Below are 12,045 nucleotides of genomic sequence, written 5' to 3' on the forward strand. Positions count from 1 at the left end.
TATAGTGTTAGCACAAAGTCGAGACACAAGTAACAAAGAGAGACAAGAGCTGCTCCAGCAAACATCAGTGAAAGCCTGACAGCTTTATGTGATGAAGATGCAACGGTGCACAAACTGAAGCAATAACAAAAGTTAATACTTAAAATGAGTGCCATAGACATGCAGACAATATCTCATGTGGAGGATGCTGGTGTCAAATTTCTGCTCATTTATCTTGAGCCTGAATACGTTAAGCCATGTTGGCAAGCAATACCTGCATGATGGAGAAACTGTGTAATGTCTTTTGTGTTGTTGTGTGGTAAAGGAAATTTTTTTTCAGACATTATATAAGGCCCTAACAAGTGGCTGCTGTACCACGATGAACACATACATGCTCCTATGTGACGGTGACATGCCGCTGTATGAATGAGAGATGGGCTAAGGAAATTCTCTTGGCAACTAAGAATATAGAATAATGTTATATAGTGGACGAGCTTTGTGCAAAATTTGCTGCAATGTTATCAGAGTGGCATCAGGGTCCAAGGTGGGCTACCAACTTTGCAAACAGTAAGCAAAAATGTGACTGAGTGTCATTGGGCTGCTTTGCAGATGCTTTACAACTGGTGATGAGAAACAGGATTCTGCTTCCCCGTTCAAAGCCATTTTGTTTCACAAGTTTGTGTTTAGCATCTTGCATATTGAGGAAGTCCTGTTATTTATGTTTTTCCAACTTTTGTGCATTTAGTCTTTCTGAGATTCTGTGTGTTTTCTTTCCTACCAGTAAGACCGCGATTCTCGAAAGAATCACAAATCCAAGAATGGCAATCAGTTTCTGTTCCCTCCGATATTTGGATGGATGAAATATCATGGAGGGTGGGTGCGTCCGGGGAAATGTCATTTAATTAAATAAGCATATCTGTACTAAAGCGGTTCCGTTTTGTGGAGCCGTGATTCCTTTGCCTCTGCTGACACCGACTGCTGGCACAGAGGATTACAGCAAGTTTAGTTTACAGGTTGTGTTGTTCGGGTGCTACCCACTGACTCTGGGAAGCCGCTGGGTTTGACTGTGGGGCGCTGAGGGGCTGTGCGCATGCGCCTCGGTGCGTCCTGCGTCCGGAATGAAAAGTGATGGAGGGTGGGAGCGTCCTGGTAAAGTTTTTATTGAATTAAATATAGATATTTGTACTAATATTAACCAATTTATTAAAACAAAAATGGAATTGTAATTGTCACATCATGTAAGTCCAAAATGTCTTTGAGTTGTTGCACTTATAAGTAAAACCAGTGTCCACGCGTTGGAATTTAGGTTGGTTGGTTCCATCATGACGTAAATGCATGACAATATCGAGGTGAAAAGGAGGCTCACCGTCTTTACTTTGAAACACAATTGCCACTTCATTAACGATGGGAACATTATATCGTCTCGGATCGTGTTCTTTGTCCTTTATTAGCACTAAGGCAATTTTAGTTGGTGCCACACCGTCCACCTGTGCTTTTGTATTGGCTTCTTTTTCAACCTCATGTAGCATCTTTATAGAGTTTGCTAATGGGTGATTGTTTATGACTTCAGCTACGTTTCTCATTATGAGCTCTGTGCATTGCTTGTTTTCAGGAAGGTTCATTCGTTGATAAACTGTGTCATCTAGATCTAACACGTACATTTGGGCAAATTTGCGTTGGTGATTTGGCTCAGGGTGCACTGTTCCAATCCAATGCAATATTTGTCCACACACGCGAAAGCAGTATGGGCCATTCCCAGGTGGTGGCTTGATATTTACCCTGGTAGATGCAAAAGCAAATGAACTATTGTAGGATCTAATGCATTCCATAAAGCTTTTACTTTCGGGTACATTGTTAGTTAAAAGCATATGTAAATATTCAGGATATTCATCCAAAGCAGGCAGCTTAACTTGACCTTTTTGACAACAACGTGTAAACTCATCAGTTGTACTGCCAGTTTTTTCTTCAAGGAAGTTAAGTGAATGACAATGACTGCAAATGACAGTCATTAATCCCAATGAATTTTCATGAACAGTGGACTCATTATAGAATGCGTTCTCAGCTAACTGGCCGAATTGTTCAGCGTCTGTCCGTCGTTCCTTGTGCAGTTTCTTTTTGGATCCTTGCCTCTCTTGCATGTAGTGTTTCAGAAGCGCATTGTAGGCGCCTTCGTTCATTGTTTTTATCCATACGGGCTCGTTTTTGTATTTCCATTAGTTGAGCTGTTTCGTTTTGGAGCCGTGAGTTCTTTGCTTCTGGTGTTTGTGAAGCGCATTGTAGGAGCCTCCGTTTATTGTTTTTATCAATGCGGTCTCGTTTTTGTTTCTCTGTTACTGAATGACCGTTATGTGATTCAAACATGCCACACAGACTGCTGGCACAGTGGATTAGAGCAAGTTTAGCTTACAGGTTGTGTTGTTTGGGCGCCACCTACTGACTCTGGGAAGCCGCTGCGTTTGACTCTGGGGTGCCACGGCGCAGTGCACATGCGCTTCGGTGTGTCCGCTGTGCATAAATTAAACTGTGGTTTAGTAATATAGATAGTGTTAAGGACAGAATTAAACTATGCCCATAGTTCATTTGAGCTTGAGAACAGACCAGTAGAAGGAGGCAATAGTCTTGGAGAGAATTGTCAGTGACTAGCAGGGGTCAAAGCCACAAAACAATCATTCAAAAAGGGGGGGCAAAAGGAAGAACAAAAGGGTTTAGACAAAGAATAGTAAACCCCAAACAAAAATTTATTGAGTTCAAGAAAAATAAATATTAAAAGACAACTAGTCATAACACCTATTAAATGAGCAAATCTGACCTTTGGTTAGAACGGAGTGGCATTGAAATCATAAATATTTGTATGCATAGTACATGAAGTAACTGGCAGATGCTCCATGTTATGCTGGCAGACATTCAAGGTGGACATTGTGGTCCAGGGGACCACACAAAGAAAATGCTGAAAATGAAATATGTTAGTTTTGAGTTGTAGGCTCCAGCATCCCCATGACACTGCAGGTTTAGAAGATGGATGGATTGATGGAAGATGGATTTTTGAGCTGCTGTAATGTGACATTTTGAATTCTGCGTACATATGATTCTTTATAAAAAACGTATTCCACATCTCTTGGATTCTAGTGAGTAAAACAAGTGTTTTAAAATGTCAAAGAGTAGAACAACATTTTGATACAGGCTGAAGCAGGGTGTAGGTGATGGAGTTCAGTGTAGGCTCCACATGAGCCATGTGAGCTACAAAATGTAACTGCTGGTTCATTGTATGTTGTGAGCATAAAACAGGCCTTAGTTCCACCATGGTTCCTCTTTGTAGTGGAAAAGTAGAATAAAGGCTAAATATCAGCTTCACTTCGCTAATTTACACTGGGAAGAAAAAGATTTTCAGTAACATTTTAGGTCTTGGTTCTATTCTTATAGAAATCTGATGAAGCAATCAGTTATTTATTTTTATGTAGTAACACAACATTGTAAAAATTTAGGGTTGTTGGAGCCACCACCTATCCCAGCATCACTAGGTGCAAAGCCTGAATAAGCCCTAGATGGAGTGCAGGTCCATCGCTTATGAAGCACAACCTGCACAGACTGAACAAATGAATCATGAGATGACCCAGGCCACCAAGCCACAATGTTTGTCAGTGTCATCTTGACATCACAGATGACTTGTGTGTTAATGGAATGTCACTGCTTACAATTATTACTCCAACAATGGAATAAATATCATACCATTAAATGAAGTTATTTCTGATCACTACTTAATTACGTTTGATGTGGTTCTTCCCTTACCAATACATTCACAGATTAAAACAAAGACAGTCCAACATCTAGATTGTACTTCTGCTTCAATATGTATAGATATTTACAGTAAACCAAACGTAATCGTTGAAAACAATTTTGATCAGCTAATAATAAATTTATAACATACCCTTGAGAGATGTTCTGGACACAGTGGCTCCCCTTAAAACAAAAGTGATCAAAACTCACCTTGGTTTAATGAAAATACTCGAGCTCTCAAATTAAAATGTCGAAAACTGGAACAGAGATGAAGAGCAACCAAGCTGCAGGTCTTTCAAACTGCATGGACAGAGAGTGTTAAAAATATAAAAAGGCATTGTTTAAAGCCCATTCAGACTATTATTCTAAAATAAAAGATAACAACAATAATAATCATCATGTACTGTTTAGAACAGTAGCTAATTTAAAAATTTGAATTCAGAATTAAATACAAAAATGCACTGAAAAACACCAACAAACATTACCAGTACAGATTTTATGAACTTATTTAATAAGAAAACTAAAAAGATAAGATCCCAGATCTCAGCATCCCAGTACAAACTACATATTAGCTTGGCAATTCCTATCTCACCTTGCATTCAACACTTTAGAAATTTTAATCTTGCAACAGAACATAAAGGCGTAACTTTAATTTCTAAATGAAACCTACTACTTGTTCCTTAGATCCAATGCCAGCAAAACTAGTAAAAACACAATGGATGTTCTTGCAGCACCTATTCCTAGCATTATCAACAGCTAATTAATGCATGGTGCAGTACCCAAAAAAGTGTCAGTTATCAAGCCATTACTTAAAAAGTCAGACCTAGACCTACACATACTTAATAATTATAGACCCATATAATTTACCCTTTCTCTCTAAAATACTTGAAAAAGTATTCACTAATCAGCTTTAATCTCACCTTACATATCACAATTTATTTAAGAAATTCTAGCTTCCGCACTGGTCATAGTACAGAAACGGCACTAACGTGTGTTGTAAACAACATTCTGATATCCTCTGATGATGAACATTCCACTGTAATTATGTTGTTAGACTTAAGCGCAGCATTTGACACCACTGATCATTCTATTTTACTACTGGAAAATGACATTATGCTTATAGGCAATGTCTGCGTCTAGTTTAGTTCCTATTTATCAAATTAATCCCAGTATGTACAGAAATGTGCACTCCTTGTGTGATTTTGGGCTATACAAAAAATAATTTGTTGTTGTTGATTAACAAAAGCAGTGTCATTCTCGCTAGATGCCCTTATTGAATTTGAGTGCTGTCAACTCTCCTGATTACATTAGGAAAACCAGACACTGCTACAAATGACCTTTTTATGTTAGTATGTACAACCAAGCCTTATGTAAACTGAATATAGTGTCTCATCAGTCATTTATGGCCTCCAGCACAGCAGGCATGATGGAGCATAAGCTTGGCTGGGATATTCCTGTCCTGTCGGCCATTTTTCTCTGGTAGGTGGCTGCCGCCAAAAAGCTAACTGTTGTTTAAACCTGGATATGAGCAAGTAGAGCCTGGGAAATTTGTTTTTCTAATCCTGAGACCAGCTCAGTACATAAAGGTCTAAATCAGCTCATAAGCCAGTCATTTTCATGCTGAGCAAAAAAATCTGACCCGTTCCTAAAAGCTTGTTTGCTTTACATATGACCAGTTGCGTAGTCTTCAAGCAGTGCCAAGCAAACCATGTTGTATCAAACCATTAGACTATAAATGTGCTGTAGGGCATGAGATTTAGAGGTTTCTGTATGCAGGGAGTGAATCATGTCTGTGTTTTAACTCCACTTTTGTTTCTAATTTTTAGAAGTAACAACAATTTACCAATATAAACTGACAAACAGACAAAAAAGCTAATCATGGCAAAAATACATCATTGTCTGTTCTTAAGGGAAACAAAAATAAAATAATAATCATAACTTCTCATTTAAAATGTTAGTCACTTTAACACAAATAATAATGGCTAGGTGATATGAATTATTATAAACTTGAGTCATCATTTAGTTGATGTGGCTGCATTTCCGTACTTGATTGAAGGTATCGTCATTTCCCATTTTCACCAAAATGTTACGTTCATATGGGTCAGAGCTGCCGTAAATATATGTAAGCCTTTCCATCAAGTTTTCTTTTATAAGTCTCGAGTTTTGCATGGAAAGCCGCATACCTACCTTTCAAGCCTCTTTCTGTGCATATGCAAGTTTTGTAAATCTGCCCCCATGGTGTTGCAATGACCTATCAAATAAGCAGAGCCTGCTGCATCAGGACTCTGGATTCCTTCTCATTTGGATTATCCTTTTGGAGTGAAGTTGAATAGCTGAGGATTGTGGACCCTTGTCACCACCAAATAAACACAGGCTGTGTCTTCTTTCTTCTTCCTTTCCTTTTTCATTCAAAGTCCTTTGGTGATGAGGGGTGGGTGATGAGTGCAGGCACAGATTTTATTTATTTATTTATTTTCCTTGCTTGGCAGGAGCATTGGCTTCTTCAGCCATATTTTCGCACATGATGGAGGTCTGGATAGACAAAAAAGAGCAGGAAACTCACGTAAACACCACACTTACACAGTGGGCCATTTAACAAATGGCAAACCTGCACATTTTTGGGGATGTGGGAGGAAAACTAATGCATATGGATAATGACTGAGCATGGTGTGTCAAAACCAAGATGCTGGATCTGTGAAAGGGCATCAATGTGCCTACCTACTTGTATATAATAAGGGACCACCAAACTGTTGCCCAAACTGCTGTCTTCACCCATAACTGAACATATGATGTAAATTGCACATATGGTGATGCTGTTGCAATACAATAATCATCTTTTAATCTCACGCACTGTAAAGTAATAGTCATGCATTTTATATATTATTAATCTTTCCCATACATCACTTAGTAATGTTTTTGATTGGGAAAATGTGAAGCTCACAGGGAGAGAATGACACATTAATGGAGAAGCGCTATTTTGCTCAACTTAAAAACTTCATCTGTTTTCACCTTGCCAGATTTGAAGTGTTTGTGTTCTAATTCCGCTAAAAGCTACCAAAGCATACTGGGACTGTAGTGTACTTGGTCAGCTTCCAATTATTTCAGCTCTGTCTGGGAATGTAGTGTTAGAATTCAGTTTAAAGTTCACTTTATGTCAGCTATGTAGTTAAAGGCTGTCCACATCAACGAGGTTCAACATTGGATGCTGAAGACATCTCATTCAAGATCAACTCACTGGGGCTCAAAGAGGAAAAGGCAAACACGGACAGAAGCCATCAGCTGTTGAGGCCCCTTTTCTCTATGAAATCCATCCATTTTTGAACCAGCTACCCCCAGCTAAGCTCTAAATGAGATGCCTGTCAGCTGTACAGCCCCCTTATACAGACTTGCTCACTCATACCAGGGCAGTTTCAATACGCTACATTACCGTAACATGTCTTTGAGTTGTGGGATAGCATCAGGAGAAAATGCATGAAGTCACAGAAAGAGTATGCAAAGCTGACCAGGGAGGGAAGCAGTAGAGCCAACCATTCTACTGCTGTGCTGCCCCTAACTAAAAGGGGCTTACAAAAGAGCTGAATATCTTTAAAGAAAATGAGGATATGTGAAAAAACAGCCCACCCACAATATTAGTGATACAACAAGGACAGACTCCATGCCGGGTTTGCTTGACATGTGGTGGGGGAACACGCCTTCTGTGACAACTGGGAGCAACAGGACAATTTAATTTCAATCCACAGTCGTCTACAGAAATAACACTTAAACAAATTAAATTTTATGTATACCACACAGGACTTCATTTTTTTATGAAAGCAAAACAAAAGTGTGTCCACTGGCAGAAGTTTCATCATTTTAAATAATTTTATTTGCTTTTAAAGAAGTGGTTCCAGGCAATTAGTTCAGCAATGCTAGGAATGTCTACATTCTGGCGTTTATTTGTATATGAGTGTGCATTTGTGGAACGTTTGAATAATAAACAATCTGGATAGATGAGCATAACACAGTTTAAAAAAAAAATAAAAACAAAAAAAAAAGACTCTTGGAAGTAAGCCGGAAATGTTATCTGCAGGAGACGTTGCCAAATAACTTCCCCTCGTGGTTTAGCTGCCAACTAGACTGAATGCCAGTGGTTGAATTATTGGTTCATTTTAGATCTCTGTGTTCTGATGAGTCGAGTCCTGACTTGAAGGATGAATTCCTTATGAGCTGGAAGGAAAGTAAACTTGAGCCCTCAACCACCAGATGAGAACGACTATAGGATGGTTAATAATTAAGGCTAACTTGTGGGTTAAATGAAAGTGTCTGCATACTTTAAATACATTAAGAAGGCCTGTCCTCACGTTTGGAAACTGAAATTATATGGCGACATGGCGTTTAAACTGCGTGTTCTTTTAACCGTTGCCTGTTGAGATTTGTGTAAGACATGACAGAGTGGATCTATGAGAGAGTGAGCCAATTCCTAGTAATGTAATGTTAGTTATGCTTCCTTTTACAATGTCAATACGTACAGTCTAGGATGGTCCATCCAGAATTTTATCTCCCCTGTCTCAATGAATTTGTTATTTAATCGAACACAATTACAAGTAATTTAAAAAAATGGCTGCAAAATTCAAATCCTGGCACTAGAGCAAGATTAGGATATATAATGAACGTGCAAGCAGTAGCCACACTTTCAATGCAGCATAAGTTAAGTCGAGGCATTACTGTGTTGTCCATAAGCAGAACAGCACATTTTAAACTGAACATCACTTTGAAAGTTGAGGGGAAGATTGCAGACATGAAATTACATTTTTAATGCGTAGGCATTGCGAATCCTTAACTGCCAACTCTAAATTGACTCCAGCGTGGTGGGGCTGAGTTGGTGTGTGCATGCGTGTGCCCTGTGCACTACTGTTCTTTTGAATTGGGTAAGTTACAAAAATTGATATATGGAAGGACTTTTTCTGCTACATTTTAAAGAATGGTTTAAGTACTAATCCAAACACTTCTGTATTTAGTTCAACTCTAAGCTAATTCAGTTACCTGGAACTCCTTGGATTGAATTCATACCTGCAATGATCACTCCTCTGTCTTCTTCATCATCTCTGCAGCTACACTTCTCCTTTGATGGCAAGACAGCCAGATAAGAAGTTTGCTCTCTTTTCTACTTTTACTCATAAAAAAAATCTACTCCTTTTTTTCACAGTGCTGAATTATGCAGTCAATGAACTCACCAAATGGTGTCCCTCCTAGATCATTCGCTAACAGTTTTGGGGGAAACACATCAAAAGTAATGCATGTTAAGTAGTCAAATAACTTTTTAAAGTAACGAGAGCCCTAATGCAGAGCTTATTTTACTGAAGTAAAAATCAGAATCAGAATTCACTTTATTGGCCAGGTACACTAATGTGTGTGTACCACTTTTAGGAATTTGTCTTGATAGTATTGGTGTAACATGTCTGATGGAATCCCACCACCACCTCCTGGAAACAAAGGCCATAGGGACCTTGGCTAACGGTGGGACCAACGTCAATCAGTGCGACACATCAGTTGGAACACTTATCTGAACATCAAACTGAAACTTATTTCAAGGAGCTAGGGCATACCCCTTAAGTGACGTGCATTAACCTCACGGCATGAACAGTATACGAGGGCTACCTGCCCAAGGATGGAGTGGGCTAAAGAAGCTAGTCGACTAGCATCAACAATTAGCCACCATCAATTTTGGAACTCTCACTGGACAAATCTGAGAGCCAGCAAGCATCTTGGACAAACAATGCATCGACCTTGTGTAAGTACAAGAAACAAAGTGGAAAAGCAAGACAGCAAAGGACATTGGCGATGGCTACAAGCTATTCTACACTGGCCAAACTGCAAATCACAATGGAGTTGCAATCGCCATCAGTAAAAATTGGCCTGGGTGATCAGGACAATGACGGGTGCAGCAACTTAGACTGCACAGATGTACGCCATTTTGTAGTTGCCAATACTTTTCTCAAGAAGTGATCAAAGCACCTTGTCACCTAAACCAGCAGTGGACAATCCACACAAATCAACTACTGGCTACTACGGCGATGTGACCTGAAGCTAGTATCAAAGGTGATCCCATCTACAAACATCGCCCCACAACACCACCCTGGTTCTCCAACTTAACTTCATACGCCTTTCAAGAGTGTGAAAGACTGATTTAGAAAGAATCAAGTGGTGAAAGCTTCCCCAACACAAGGACCAGATAGTGCAAGTCTTTGGCACCCTCAGCATTAATTTTGAACAGCCGGCAGAAACCCTTTGGAACGATGCCACTGGGAACATCTGTGATGCTGCCTCTGAGATCCTTGGGAAGAGGAAGTCTGACAAGCATCTTGTTGAAAAGAAAAGAGGTGCAAACCGCAGTCAAGGAGAAGAGGATGACACAAAAGATATGGAAGCAGACACCTCGAAGCCAACCACCAGCAATGCAGGATGGCCAAGGCAGCAGCGAAGAAAGCAGAAGCCACAGCAAAGGCCAAACATTATGAACTTTATGAGCAACTGGACATGCCTGAAGCTGCCAACAACATCTACTAAATTGCCAACTCTCAACACCATACAAAAAAAGGCATCAAGAACATCAAACACGATAACCAGCAAGTCCTGTGGGACCCATCGGCCATTCTGAAGTGCTGAAGTCAAATACTTGTTTTAGCCAAATAGATCTCAAACGAGTAACACCTGCAACTGCCCATACCACCAGCAGAGGCTGACCATGGACCAGTCTCTCTGAACAAGACTTCAGAGCTTGGGGCAGCAATCCAGTAAATGGAAAATGGGAAGAAAACAGAACCTGACAACATCCTAGCTGAGACCTGGAAGATGCTGGGATGCCAAAGAGCCAGACCTCTTGCTGCATTATTCAATTTGATCACCGAAGATGGCTGCAGTACCTCAGTCATGCTTGACCAGTATCACCATGAATATCTGGAAAGGCAAAGGTGACGTCACTGGCTGCGCAAACTACTGACCGATCCACTTACTCTGGCACGCGATGAAGATCTTTGAACGTGTTCTGAGTCGGCTTAGGAACATCATCAACGTGATACCGAGCCAATGCAGCTTCATCAAAGGCTGCGGAACAACAGATGCCATTCATGCAGAACACCTAATGCTGGAAAAGCATCAGTTAAAGAACAAGAAGCTGCACGTGGTGTTTCTGGATCTGGAGAATGCCTTTGACTGAACTCCCTGTGAGCTCATTTGGCATGCCCACAGATTGCATGGCATGTATGTGTAGTGGATCCAACTCCTCTACAACAGCGTCAACAGTGTCATGTGCTGCCCAGCAGCGTTCGCATCCACCAAACAGCGGCCCTATCTTCATTACTATTTATCATCAGCATGAACACCTCAACTGCATGGAGATTCCATGGACGCTCCTCTACGCTGAAAATGAGGAAATGCATCAAGGTGCTGAAAGTGATCATGCAGCAATGGAAAGACCGGCTGGATGAAAATGGACTTCAGCTCAACATCAAAAGACAGAATACATGCAATGTGCAACCATACCCATACTCAACAAAGCCACCGACTACAAATATCTCGGCTCCCTGAAATGACGCCAGATTATCTGTGACCTTTGTGACTGTAGAATGCCCAACTACCTCAAGGCTAAGATATACAAGTCCATAGCCCTTTACGGTACAGAGTGTTGGCCAGCGACAACCAACCATGAGCTTGTCATGGAAATGTGGATGCTATGCTGGAGCCTAGGCCCGACCTGGCTGGATCATGTAAAGACAAACTATGAGTGATAATCTAAAGACAAACTAAGAGTATGACAAAGACATACTAAGAGTGATGGGAGTGGCACCAATCACAGCAAAAATGCAAGAAGCGTGCATGAGGTGGCATGGTCATTTGATTCAAAGCGACAACCAGACAGTCGCCAAGAAAGCCCTTCACTTCAACCCTAGTTGCAAAAGGCTGCATGAAAAACCCAAGAAGTGATGGCCGGATCAGTTGAACGACAACATGAAACAAGCCGACGCTGCATCTGAAGATGCCTTGGACAGGAATAAGTGGAGAACGATATGCTGAAAAGCAGTCCCTGCATCAAATGCTAGGAAGAAGTATTGGTGCAACATACAAGGACAACGCAGAATACAAAAGATAGAAATAACAAGATACAATATAAATTATAAAACATGATGTACTTTACAAGGGCAATACAAAAAAATAATAAAGAGATAGTAGGATTATAATACCTGCATTACTACCGAAGCTTATTCCTGACACTCCAAAAAAAACAAAATGGTTATTCAGTTAACATTGTGTACT

This window comes from Erpetoichthys calabaricus, chromosome 2, assembly GCF_900747795.2.
Source record: "Erpetoichthys calabaricus chromosome 2, fErpCal1.3, whole genome shotgun sequence".
Classification (NCBI taxonomy): domain Eukaryota; kingdom Metazoa; phylum Chordata; class Cladistia; order Polypteriformes; family Polypteridae; genus Erpetoichthys; species Erpetoichthys calabaricus.